Source organism: Callithrix jacchus, chromosome 6 (genome assembly GCF_049354715.1).
Source record: "Callithrix jacchus isolate 240 chromosome 6, calJac240_pri, whole genome shotgun sequence".
Taxonomy (NCBI): Eukaryota; Metazoa; Chordata; class Mammalia; order Primates; family Cebidae; genus Callithrix; species Callithrix jacchus.
The window spans coordinates 38243386-38257012 of NC_133507.1; the positions used below are offsets into that span (position 1 = coordinate 38243386).

Sequence of the window (13627 nt, forward strand, 5' to 3'; positions counted from 1 at the left end):
AAGATCTATTGTGACATTGTAATAGTGAAGAACTGGAAAGAATCTATACTTTTGACAACAGGAAGAATTAAATAATTATTGATTATACATTTGACACATCATTACAAAGCCACTACTTTATAATTATGAAGACCATGTAGTAACATGAAGAACAAGCTCTTGATATAATGTTAAGTAAAAAGCAAAATAAAATTATCTTACTATCTTGCAACTGTGTGATCCGTTTGTGTGGCAAAAATTGCTAACATGCTCGATATTTGCTCCTCCTTCCTCCTCTTAGTAATAGGGTCCCTACCTCCCAGGGGTGCCCAGCTATGGACTACATTTTCCAGCCTCCCTCGAATCTAGTTATTGCTATATGACTAAATTCTTGCCAATAGAATATGAGCAGAAAGAATGTGTTTAACTTCCCAGTTTTGCCCAGAAAAAAGCATGTTGAGGCACATATTCTATAGGCCCTATTTACCCCTACCTCCTAGAAAGGAAAGCGCAATAACTGAAGTGGTTGCCTGAGGTCCAAAGAGGAAAGCCACACGTTAATGGAAAGATACATTTTTCCTTTTTTCTCTTTATTCCAACTTTTATTATTTTAAAAAGCTGAGAAAGTACACTAGCTATAGTTTAAATGCAACTAACTATCAAAATTTATCTTAAATATTGCTTTTCTAGAAGGAAAACAAATGGTCTCTATTTGCAGGAACATTTGAGGCAAACTTGAAAAAAAAAACAGAAAATAATAAAGTAGCACATAGAAAGGGCATTTTGAATGGCCCCAATTTGGGCAATTTCATTATTTTGAACAGCCAGAAATTATTAGGGCATATAACTGAGAAGGACCTAGGCAAGGCATGCTGTAGTGTAGGGGATGGAGAGGGGAGAGGTAGAGAGGGTACAGAGACCAAGAATCTGTGCAGCCCTGGGGCAACAGGAAACTCAGACTGTGGGTGTGGAGGGCAGGGAGGTGAGCTCATTAGTACTGTCTATTAAAAGGAAGAAGTGGGAGAAAGGGAGGGAAAAGAGACAAACCAGTTATTGTTCAATTTTACCAATGCCAACTCCTTTCCCTTTCATGGGTTTGACTCTAGGGATCAGCATATCTACAAATGCAAAGCCAGGAAAATACTGCATACCTGAAAATTCTTAACAGAGTGAATCAGATCGCCATGGCTACCTATAAATCTAAAGGAAAAGGTTTTTATTTTTTATATATTGTCATTTTCTTTCTAAAATTATTTATATTTTTCATCGAAGTTATAAATGCACAGAGCTTTAAAAGCCAAATAGCTCCTCAAAGTCTAAAAGACAAAGAGCAGCCATTTTCCCTGTACAACCTGCATGTTCTAGTTCCATTTCCATTCCCCAGAGCAAACATACTTAATTTTTTCAGTGTGAGCCACCAAACCTGGCCTCAGCTGTTTCTTTCATATTTATCTCCACATTTCAAGCTGTTGTTTCTTGATTTTTTTCAGTTGCAGATATTATCTATGACTCCCTTCTGTGGGAGATAACAGATTTAGTCTCTTACATTGTCCTCTTATTCTTTCAATATGGTTATATTACAATGTTTTTCTCCGATAATTATTCAGTTTTTACATAATTAAAATGACAAATATTATTCAAGGCTGAGGCATATAATATACTAGGATTATATTGATACTTTTGGTACAAATTCCTATTTTCCCAGCAGTTGATTATTATCTTGTTTGCTTCATTTTCTACTTGCCTATCACAAATTCATTTCCTAGGCTTCACCAGAAATGTAAACCTCCTCTTACTGCATTTAGATTCATAAAGTATTCTACAATAAATGATTTAATTTCCTTGGTGACATCCTTACTGGAACCCTGTGTCCTGTATTAATCTAAGCTTGTTGCTCTTCAGGTTTCCTGCAGAGCTGCTATGATCAAATCTCCTTCACAAAGATCACATAGATTCCCTTTTCATCAGTAAGGTGATAGATCCCCTATTTCTTGGATCCAATGTCTTCCTCTTTCCTGTTTTTTTCCCCCTTATTTTCTTAGATCATATCCTGCAGTAGCTTCCTATAAAATGATACATGAGATATAAGTTTTCTGAATTCTTCTGTCTGAAATTATCTTTATTCTGCCATCACATTTCATTAATGGTTGAACTGGGTATTGCATTCTAGGTTTAAAAATAGATATATCCCTCACAATTCTTAAGGCACTGCTCATTGCTTTCCCTAGTCCAATATTGTAGTTGAGCAAACAGTCTGACGCATTCTGATTCCTACTCTTAGCATAAGACTCATTCTTTTTTCTTCTTCTTTTTTTTTTTGAGATGGAGTTTCGCTCTTGTTACCCAGGCTGGAGTGCAATGGCGCGATCTCGGCTCACTGCCTGAACCTCCGCCTCCTGGGTTCAGGCAATTCTCCTGCCTCAGCCTCCCGAGTAGCTGGGATTACAGGCATGCGCCACCATGCCCAGCTAATTTTTTATATTTTTAGTAAAGACAGGGTTTCACCATGTTGACCAGGATGGTCTCGATCTCTTGACCTCGTGATCCACCCACCTCAGCCTCCCAAAGTGCTGGGATTACAGGCGTGAGCCACCGCACCCGTCCCTCTTTTTTCTTCTTCTGAAAGCTCTTGGGAGTCTCTCATTATTCCCAATGGTCTGGCACATCTCAATGATGTGCCTTGGTGTGGGCCCTTTTTTATTTGTTGTGCTAAGTACTTGGTACCTTTGATTTTGAGACTTATAGCCTTCAGTTATGGGACCTCTTCTTGTATATTTTTTCTTCCATTTCTTCTTTTTCTTGAGTTCTTTGTAGTCAGATATTGTTCTACTGGATTGATAGTCTAAATCTCATACCTTTCGTTTCTTATTGTTAGTTTACTCATCTTTTGGTTCTATTTTCAGTGATTTCCTTAACCTTATCTCTTCTCTCTCTCTCTTGCTCTCTCTCTTTCTGAGATGAAGTCTTGCTCTGTCACCAGGCTGGAGTGCAGTGGCAGGATCTTGGACTGCAACCTCCATCCACCTCCTGGGTTCAAGTGATTCTCCTGCCTCAGCCTCCAAAGTAGCTGGGACTACAGGCCCACACCACCATGCTCAGCTAATTATTATTATTATTATTTTTTTAGTAGAGATGGGATTCACCATGTTGGCTAAGATGGTCTCATCTCTTAACCTCGTGATCTGCCCACCTTAGCCTCTCAAAGTGCTGGGATTACAGGCATAAATCACTTCACCTGGTCAACTTTATCTCTTAATTCTATTACTAAAGTTTTAAAAATTATATTTTTAGTTTCCAAGAGCTCTTTCCTTTTCTTCTAATTGTTCTTTTATCTCTAATTGTTCTTTTATCATCACATTCTGCTTTTATTTTATAGATACAAATCTCATAATTTTTGAGGCTATACATTAGCATTTACAAGTATTTTTATATTTTCTATAGTTTCCTCTTATATTCCATTTCTGTTTTCCATGTTGAGTCCTCTTTTTTAGGTTAGAGGTATGATTTACATGCCTCATGCTTTTTTTTTTTTTTGCCCACTTATATTTAAGAATACAGTGCTCTAAAGCTGATGAAGATCTCTGTGTGGGTAGATGGGATTTGTAGTGGTGGGCTTCACTTTTGGATGGTGGAGAAAACATTTTGTCTGTTGTATATTTAATTATTTTGGGGAACAAAAACCTCTAATTTACTTCCTAGGTGAGTGACTTCTGAACCCCTTCCTTCCTTTATCTCTTTCCCTCTTTCTTTTTCATTTTGAGGCAGAGTCTCGCTCCTGTAGCCCAGGCTGGCATCAGTATTGCAATCACAGCTCACTACAGTCTCGACCTCCCAAGTTCAGGTGATCGCCCACCTCAGCTACCACACCCAGCTAATTTTTTGTACTTTAGTACAGAAAGGGTTTTGCCATGTTGCTCAGGCTGGTCTCAAACTTCTGGGCTCAAGTGATCCTCCCAACTCAGCCCCCCAAAGTGCTGGGATTACAGGCATGTGTGCCCGATGAACCTGACAGTAAAACATTCTTTTTCATCAAGTCCCAGTCAACACAGTCACATATATAAAGATAAAAATGTTTTGTGAAACAATATTTACTTTCTCTACATAGAATGCTCTCTGACATTTTCTATCTAGTCTACTGAATTTTATTTTCTTTAATGTTTGTGATGGAGCTTGATATACCAATTAGATACACTGCAATGAAGAAACTAGTTGCCCAGACTCTAAGAGCGCTGCTGGTGAGGACTCTTCAGTTGTCAGCCTTTTCAGGGATTGCTTCAGTGCAGAGGGACCTTGCTCAATGTCCTGCTTCCTGTGGCCACATGCAATAAAGGTTGGAGCGGGGTGGTATTAGATTTCTAATGCCACAGATTGAGTGGCTTAAACAATAGAAATTAATCTTCTCACAGTCTGGTGGCTGGAAGTCTCACTGTTATTTGTACATGCACATGCCCGTGTGTCTTTCTCTTTTTATAAGGAAGAATACTCCTGGATTACGGCCCTATCCTAATGGCTTTGTTTTAACTTAATCACCTTTTCAAAGAGCTTACTTCTAAATAAGGCTACATGCTGAGGTTCTCTATGTTAGGACTTCAACATATGAATTTTGGGGGATGCAGTTCAGCCTATGGCAGAGAATAAAGTCCTGGCCATCTTGGCCTGACGTGGGACAACTCTAAAAAGCCATTCTAGCTTCAGTGCTCCTCGTGGGGTTCGCTGAAGTAGTCATTGCGCCTTGCATCACAGCTCCCATTCTCTTTTTGTGCAATTCTCTATCCTTCCACAGATATTGGTCCCAAGGACAAACCCTAACAAATGTTCTGAACTCTCAACTATATCTCAAAGTCTGCTTCTCAAGGAATCCAACCCAGGAAAATGTTTGGTTATGATCCATTAAACAGATTTCATACTCTACTAATCATAACTGAGTTCATAACCCACAATTTAGAAACATTGGCCTAGGTGTTAGTTGCCTGATTAATGGTGCTTTTACTGTGTAACAGGGGAGAGAGCACAGATAAATCAACTATTCCCAGTGCAGACTTGCAATTCATTTCACTGTTTATGTCCTCATCCCTTCTTTCTTCTATCAGGCTTGGTTTCTGTGATGCCCAGGCCATTCCTACTAGGTGTCTCTTGATTAAAAAAAAAAAAAAATTCTAATTTCCTCCTGGAGCAGGAGGGAGTAGCTTGGCTGCTGATATTCTATATCTGGGATACAAGGGTAGTTGACTGTTTCATATTTAAGCTTTGAACTTATCTCAAAGCTTAAATATGAAACACTCTGTACCTCACCCCACTCTCTGCCAAGACTGATGACTCCAAGTCTTGAGCTTCCTTCAGGTCTTCAAGGTGAAATGTCTTATTTATCTTCAATATACTCCACTGTACACACTTTAGACTATGGCTTCCTCTCCTGTTGCATCAGTTAACCCTCCTCCCTTCTCTTCCAACAAATATTTATGAAATGTCTCATCTACTCATCACCCCTCTCCTGTTCTCTATTGAGAAAAGAGATATGCCTGTGTTCATTCTGCCATCCTTAGCAAGAAGCCAGCAACTAGAAAGTTGGTGACAGTTCTATCACCATGTGGCAGTTGAATGAGCCAAGAGGTACTTTACTTGTCTCTTGCTTTTGCACCCAGCTTGCACCTTTTTATATGAGGAGGTTTTTATGTGAGAAGCTTTGCTTTAGATGGGGATACCAAGTTAAATGATATAGATCTGCCTTAAAAGTCCTTAGGAGCCACTGAAAGCTTTAAGATTAAATATAATTCAAGAGAGAAAGTGATAAAATACATAAGATAGCATATCAAATTTTTGTGGAAATTTAAAGGAAAGAGTAGTTACATTCAAAATCAAGAGTAAAAGACTGGTACATGTAAAATTGGATAAAATTGGCCCTAAAGCTTAGTGCTGACAAGCTGATTTTCCAGGGATATGAAGCAAGTTTCCAGTCATGGATTGAGTGCTGCTACATGTCAGACACTGTGCTGCACCTTAGATAAAAGAGAAGGACAAATGGTTCCTGCCTTCCATCAAGGGGTTCACATCAGCTATGATATTTAAAAAGCAAAACAAAAAAATCATAAACACAAATTCAGTGGTCTACTTCTTGAAATCCACTATTATACTCATATTTCCTCTTAAAGATTAGATTCATAATATTGCAGAATAAATTCTGTTCATACTATGTGGTATATGATCTGAGCTCCTTGAAAGGATAAAAATAGTTGCCATGGATGTGAAGAAACTCCAGCAATATCTTTCTAATTCTTCATACTCTAAATACTGAGACAACTCAGGAGTGACTTTAATTCCGGAACATTAGGATAGCAACATCAGGGTGATTCGGGGAACCCTTTCTAGTAGCCTTAAAACCATAAACAAGTAGCAGAGGTTGGCCTCCCCGCCTCCCTTGGGGCCAGCCCCACAGAGTAGGGAGGCCTTGGCAGGGCTTTGATGAGTAGGCTGGCCCTTGTTTCTGGTATTGGCTCTGGAATTGCTCTGGCATAATTCACAGCCAATTAATCTTGTCAGGCAGACTGTTGATTCCAGCTATATGTCAGACACCGTCATTACAAATAACCATCCCAATGAGCCATTATCTCATTGGTGCACCCATTCACTTCAAAATGTGAGTGAAATATTTCAATTTAGACAAAAGATGGGGCATCTGTTTTCACTGAAAGAAGTTACAATGCTCAGATTATATACATATACATTGTGGCAGAGTTTTCAAAAATAGAAAATTCAATTCTTGAGTATAAGGAAGTATTGAAAAAATAACCTAAACATACAAATGACTGTTTATCAACCACTCATTTGTAGATAAGCTTGTTGATTAAGGGAAAAAACATAATGGTCATTAGAAAAAAGTTATTCTCCCCAGCCCTGCCCCCACCGCCCAAAGCACATTTTGAGCTTTGTCTGCTGAACAGTGGGAGTGTGAAAACGTCTACCTGTGTGAAGGAGAGAAGATGAGTGGGTGGGTTTGTGGGAGAACAAACAAGAAGGTGGTTGCGTGGGTGCCGGGTCATTGGGCTTGTGTGGGAGGAGGTAGGGCCGTTGAGTCAGCAGGGAACAGGAGGGCAGGTGTGCGTGGGTGATGAGTGGGTGGGAGGAGAACACGCACAAAGCCACCTTGCATATGTGAACGTCTCAAGGAAATATTCACAGGGCTGTACAAAAGAGCATTAGAAAATAATTAGTAATTCTAGTTAAAAGAGAAAGAGCAAAGCTTTGCTGATAATGCTATCATATAGTCATTTTGAGTTTATAAAATTTTGCTTTTCAGAATTATATTTGTGTTCTATAGCCTGATCATTGGAGGAGAACCTGCCAATGACATTGATAAATAATGTTTCAGCTTATCCATAGTTTTAGGGTGATCTCAGAGTTGCCTCTATAAACAAGAGTGGCCAAGGCAGAGCAGGTGAATTAGTTGAAAGCTTAAGGTTGAGATAAACTCAAATTTCCCATCTAAAATAAGCCTTAAGACCCTAGGAAGAAAGGGGTACTTTTCTTTCCCTATCTGTTAGTTGAAGGCATTTATAGTTTCTTTTGTAGCTATACATGATATTTTTTAAAAATCTGCCTTAAAAGTCTGAAATCGTAGCATAGATTTATATAAAGTTAGGGCAAAAAAGAGTCATAGAGACCATCTTAATGAATTCCCATATTTGGCAGAATGAATTAACCAAGGTTTAGAAAGCTTAAAAGGGCTTGTCCAAGGGGTAGGATGGGAAGTCTATAAAGTTTGATCATCAATTGATCCCTCAGTAAGCAAACATGGATGGAATGCAAAGGTGCCAGCCCCGACCCATGGCAGCCTCCAGGGAGAGACCTAATGTGGGAAACTTGGAGGAAGAAGCTAGGGAGTGCTCATGACTCCATGGAGAAGTGAGGCACTCTGTGGGCTGGCACAGCTGGATGCAGAACAGAAACAGCCCCACCCTGGCGCTACTGTACGTATCTATGGGCAGATGGGAGGGAACTGGGGACACTTAGTTCGCTGTGCAACAGTGTGAGCTTCCTGGCTGGGAAGTGGCTTTATCAGACCAGAACGTAGCTATGGAGTTGACACCCCACTTCTACTGGTCTGTTTTCCCTTTGAGCTAATTCAGATGCTGAGCTTGCTTCTTGATCGACTACCCAGAGGGAAAGAACTCTTTGGATTTTCTCTTTTCAGTCATCCAAGACATCCTAGATCAAATATTTCTTGTCTCTCTATTCACTTTACCGAAGTCCTTTAATTACGCTTTGAAAACTAGCTTTTCATTTAAATTTCTATGTATTAAGAATATCCAGTCAAGGGCAAGATTCAACAGTTGAGCAACAGTAACTACATAGTAAAACAAAAATTAAGATCTTCTTATTTAAAAAAAATTTAAAAGTTGGTAGCCTCTGAGACTCTACCAGGGGCCATTAAAATAGAAAATCCACCTTTCCACCATACAATTAAGCAACTGAGCTCATTATGTTATGAGAATAACTGTGATATTAATTGCAATACTGGTATTTTGGCATTTATTTTGCAGAATATTTAAATGCTTGTATTTGATTTTTTTAAAAAGATAGACATATATAGTGTTATGGACTAAACTCTTCCGACCTCTTTCACCAACCCCCCTCCCCCATCCCCTCTGCTAACACTCATATGTTGAAATCCAAGCCCTAGGACTTCTGAATGGGACTGTATTTGAAGACAGAGCTTTTATAGAGGTAATTAAGGTAAAATGAGGTCATTAGGGTGGGCTCTAGTCCAAACTGACTGGTTTCCATATAATTAGGACACAGACTTGCATAGAAAAAAAGACCATGTAAAGACAGAAAGGGAAGACAAGCCAAAGAGAGAGGTCTCAGAAGAAAAACAAGCTGAAGCCCTGATCTTGGACTTCTAGCCTCTGGAACTGTGATAAAATAAATTTCCTGTTGTTTAAGCCACCCTGGCTCGAGCAGGCCAATACGTATAGTTTTCATTATTTGCTATACATTGTCCCCAGGTGTTCCCTTTCTGAGAGAGGGTTAAGGTCCAAGACAGGGATTTCTCTCTCTCCCTTCCTAACTCCTCAAGTAGGATGATTGTAGAAAGGCCTGTTTGAAATAAATTATTCTAGGAGAGGAGGGCACGCCACAGAGAATGAATGGTCCTGATGGGAGCAGACAGCATCAAGCACCAGGTGGAAAGGTGGTAATGGGGCCCAGGAACCTCCCTCCCACTGCTCCGTATCTCTCCTAGTCCTTGAGGAAGAAGCACTGAACACACCTCTGCTCCATGTGAAATATTAACATAGTGTATCAATTCTCTGGGTACTTCTAAAAACATATACAGTTTTGATTTCTGATATGTTAATAATACTAATATAATGATATCATACCAACAAATACAGTATTTTGGTATTTAAAAATATCTTGGGATATAAAAACTGGTATTTGTATTTCTAATTCTACATCCAATTCAGCCCATTAAAGCTTACATGTATAGAATTGAGTCAAAGTGGCTAATCTTCCTACACACCTTGAGGATTAGTTACATGAACCAAATGCATAATCAGTCTATGGCACTATTAAACGACAGACAAATTAACATTTTTTTGGTTAGAAGTTAACAGATTTCTTGTCCAGAGCAGGCTGTCAACAAATATTTGTTGAGATATGAAGAAGATATCACCTAAGATCAAGTGCATTTGTTCAGATGTTCAAAAATTTAATACAAATGTTCAGTTTGTTTTTAAAAGAAGGTGATCCATAATAGGACAAATGTCATATTTTCTTTAATATTGCATTATGTATGCTGTTAGAGTATAATCTTAAAAAAGATAAAATGACTATCATGTAAGTTGAAATGAGTATGTATAAAAATTATATTTAACACACTGAGATGAGAGAACAATGAGATGTTAAAACCAATGAGCATTCAAGAAGCTAGTTATATAGGCACTTGAATAAAGAAAAAAAGAAGTGTGATCCAGTGGTGGACACCAGCCTGGAGACCACCACATTCATGACTTGCCTCTGCCTACTGCTTTCAATTCTCTGAAACATTCCTAATCCAGTAGCAAAACTGCTTGACTCCCACCTGTGGCTCTTACCTTAAATCAGTTCTCTTTCTAAGCTAGAGAAATGGGAGTAGTTTTTATCTAAATAGACTCCATAACACAGCAACAAAGTCACTTGGCTTCTCATTTTGCTCTGAACTTCTGCTACTTACAAGTGGCCCTCTGCTTTATGTCCTGAGTCTGGCCCACACATCACACACCAGAGCTAATACCAGCCTAAATCCCTGTGCATCAACTGCTGGCTTAGAGATCTGGCCAGAACTGCCAACTCCCTAGGACTGAGCTTCTGCCTCACTCATATCATCATCCTTCCAGAAACTGCCAACCTGTATCTGAATCCCAGAGCAAAGCTTGCAACTCTGCACTGGCTGACATATTTTCTGGGTGCCAGCTACCTCCCTGGAGCAGCTAAACCTCACCTACTTCTGGACCTTCTGTCAGGGGTCAGGATACTCCTCTCCACTCACCTCCCAGGACCTACCTGTTATGTTTACCACCCTTCTCCTCACAACTGCATGACTAAACCACTACCTCTTTTTGTTGCCAACTGTGAGGATATAATAGCTTCCTAACTGCTAAACCTTGTCTTACTAGACCTTTCTCTAGCACTGGACACTGCTGACTGTTCTCTCCTTGAAATGTCCTCTTATTTGGGTTATATGACACTGTACTCTCCTGGTTTGCTTCTCTGTTTCTGTCGCAGGCTCTTCTTTTTCTGTCTCCTCTGAAGTGAAGGTGTTCTTCAGGGTTCTCTCTGTTCTCTCCTTGGCCTTCTCATTTGACTCTCTATGTTCACACTGACAATCTCATCTCTGTTCCCTTGGCTTCCATCACTCAAAGGTCCTGAATCTTTCATCTTTCTCTCTCACTCATATCTTCTGCCTGAGCTCTAACTCTCCTATCCAGTTACCTTTGAGAGGTTTTGCATATACTTCAAAATCACTTCCAAATGAAAATCAATTATCTTTCTTTCCAAACTTACATTTTCTGCTTTCCTAATCTCAGTAAGTAAATGGCCATTCACTCAAGCCAGAAACCCAAGATTATCTTGCTGGATAACTGGTAACCAATTCCTGTAAATTTTAGCTCCACCCCACTGCCACGGTCTTACTTTATATTCTATTCTATTTCTATTCTATTGTCTGGCCTACCTTCACTTTGAATGTTCTTGCCATTTCCCTTCTACCATCCTTCTTACATACTGCCAGCAAAGTAAGAAAACATTGTAAGGCGCAATCAATTTAGTGAATTGCATTAACTTTTCTAGATGAAATAGATTAAAATGGAAAATATGAGTGTTAAAAAGTTTCATCATATTTTCATTACATATAATATTCATGTATACACATCTATCTGTGTTATCCATAATCTGTGTATGAATTAGCATGTAAGGCATCTTCCTTATTAATAGATTATGATGATCAAAGAAGTTGAAAAGCCATTTATCTAAAACAGGAAACCAATCAGTTTATTTTATTTTTTAAAATATCTCATCAGCTCCTTCTTTTCTACAGAATAAAGCCCAAATGTTTAGCAAAATCTACAGACTCCCATGATGGGTCTGCAGCCCACTTCTCTTCACTTCCTTTCTCTTTCAAACTTAGCATCGCTTTAGAGTTATGTGGTAATATGCCAGAAGGTACTAAGAGCCACTGGATAAACCTTCTATATTGTTACCAGGTATAACAATTTTACCTGCTCACAAGTAGTGCAAAATACTCTTTTAGTAACTAAATAGCACAGACATATTACAAAATAGAATTTAAAGTTGGCATGAATTTTAAGGTAAAATATTAGAATGTAATAAAAGAGTCCATGGACCTATAAGACAGGATCTTCCTCTCTTGCTTCTCAGAGCACTCAGGACTAAACATCTGAGAAATGCTGCCACAATCACCAGAAATGTTCTGACATGATCCTCTAACACCTACCATGAATCAAAGCTACTCATGTTCAGCAACATGCAGATTTAGCGATGCCATCTAGAGCTGCTCAGGCTACAGGCTCCACAAAGCTCCACTGCTGAAGTGGATGTTAGCTAGCAAGAAAAAGCAAACCACAGGACTTACAGTCAGAAAACCTCAATTCAGATGCCATGCCTGTCACTTACAGGCTTTAAGGTGCTAGACAAAGCTCTTAGCCAGACCGTGAGAGTGATCTGCCTGCAGCATCTGTCACCCTGTGGGTACTCAGGGAGTATATGACTGATACAGCTGGCTAGGCAGGTTTCTACTTCTTTCCACATGCTACACAGGGATCTCACCAAAGCTGAGCCCTTGATGGAAGAGTGAACACTGCAGGTAGAGGTGGTAAGAATCCTTCTTGTTACAATCTTAAGTCATTTGAGTTCTCTAAGTTCAATTTTTTTTCTGAAGAAGAATGAAACACATAATAACAATATCTCCCATTTTGAAAATTAAGTGAGGTAGTGTATGTGAAAATACTGTGTAAACAGACCTGTTCCTCTACAATAACAAGAATTGTTGTTTTTTAGTGTTACAGCTCTTTTAGAATGTGTCTAGCAGGTTTTTCAGGAAAACCCCTCCCTAAAAAAAAAAAGGAAAAAAAATTGTTACTTTTATAATATTCTGCTTACAAACTGCTTTGTACCAAAGTTTTGTATAAAGTTGGTTTCCATCAATACTTGGAACACACAATTTTTAAAAACTGGTTTTAGGACACAGATATTTTCTCTTTAATCATATCAGAAGTAGACGGAAAAAAATATATACTGCTATAGAGTTCTTACAGGATTTTATAACATTGAGAATACATTCCCTAAACTCTGCTGAGGTTACAATTAAATTATGAAAGCCTAGGAAGTTAATACCAATTTACCCTTTCTGATTCTTATGAAAATGGGAGTTCTATGTAGCAAAGAGAATTTATTTTATTTTTGAGATAGGTTCTCACTCTATTGCCCAGACTGGAGTGCAGTGGTGGGATAATAGCTCACTGCAGCCTCAAACTCCTGGGTTCAAGCAATCTTCCTGCTTTAGCATCCGAAGTAGCTGGGATTATAGGTGTGTGCCACCCTCCTGGCTATTTTTATTATTATTATTGGTAGGGATGGGGTCTTGGTATTTGCCCAAGCTGGTCTTGAAATCCTGGCCTCCCACCTCAGCCTCCCAAAGCACCAGGATTACAGGCAGGATCCACCTTGACCAGCCAAAGAAGAAAATATTTTTAATCTATTTAGTGGGTTCTGGGAAGATGACAGTGGCAGTTGCATATTTTAAAATGCAAATCTCAACATAAAAACAGAGTAACTACTAAACAAACAAAAAAAACCCACCGGCAATATTTACAATGACTAGTTACCAGGCATCCACACTGATGAGTGAGGACAAACTACCAAACAGCCACAAAACCTGAATTGTATCAGCATTTGAGCAGGAGAAAGCAAAGAGGGAAGCAATGTAACTTGACAGACTTTGACAGACTTGAGAATGAGGGAAGCCCAAAACAGCAATGGCTATTTACTGGGAAGCATGTGGGTAGGTCTTGCCCAGTCCATAGACTGTGAATGCAAATGGTCTTCTACAAAGACTGAGGGTGCTTAAGTAATCTAGACCTTATGACTTCTCTCT

At 39.1% G+C, this 13627-nt stretch overlaps 1 pseudogene; it reads left to right on the forward strand.

The window, feature by feature from the left end:
* The first annotated feature begins 12528 nt into the window (after positions 1-12528).
* LOC118154980 (U7 small nuclear RNA) lies at positions 12529-12581 on the forward strand (annotated as a pseudogene).
* The last annotated feature ends 1046 nt before the right edge of the window (positions 12582-13627 follow it).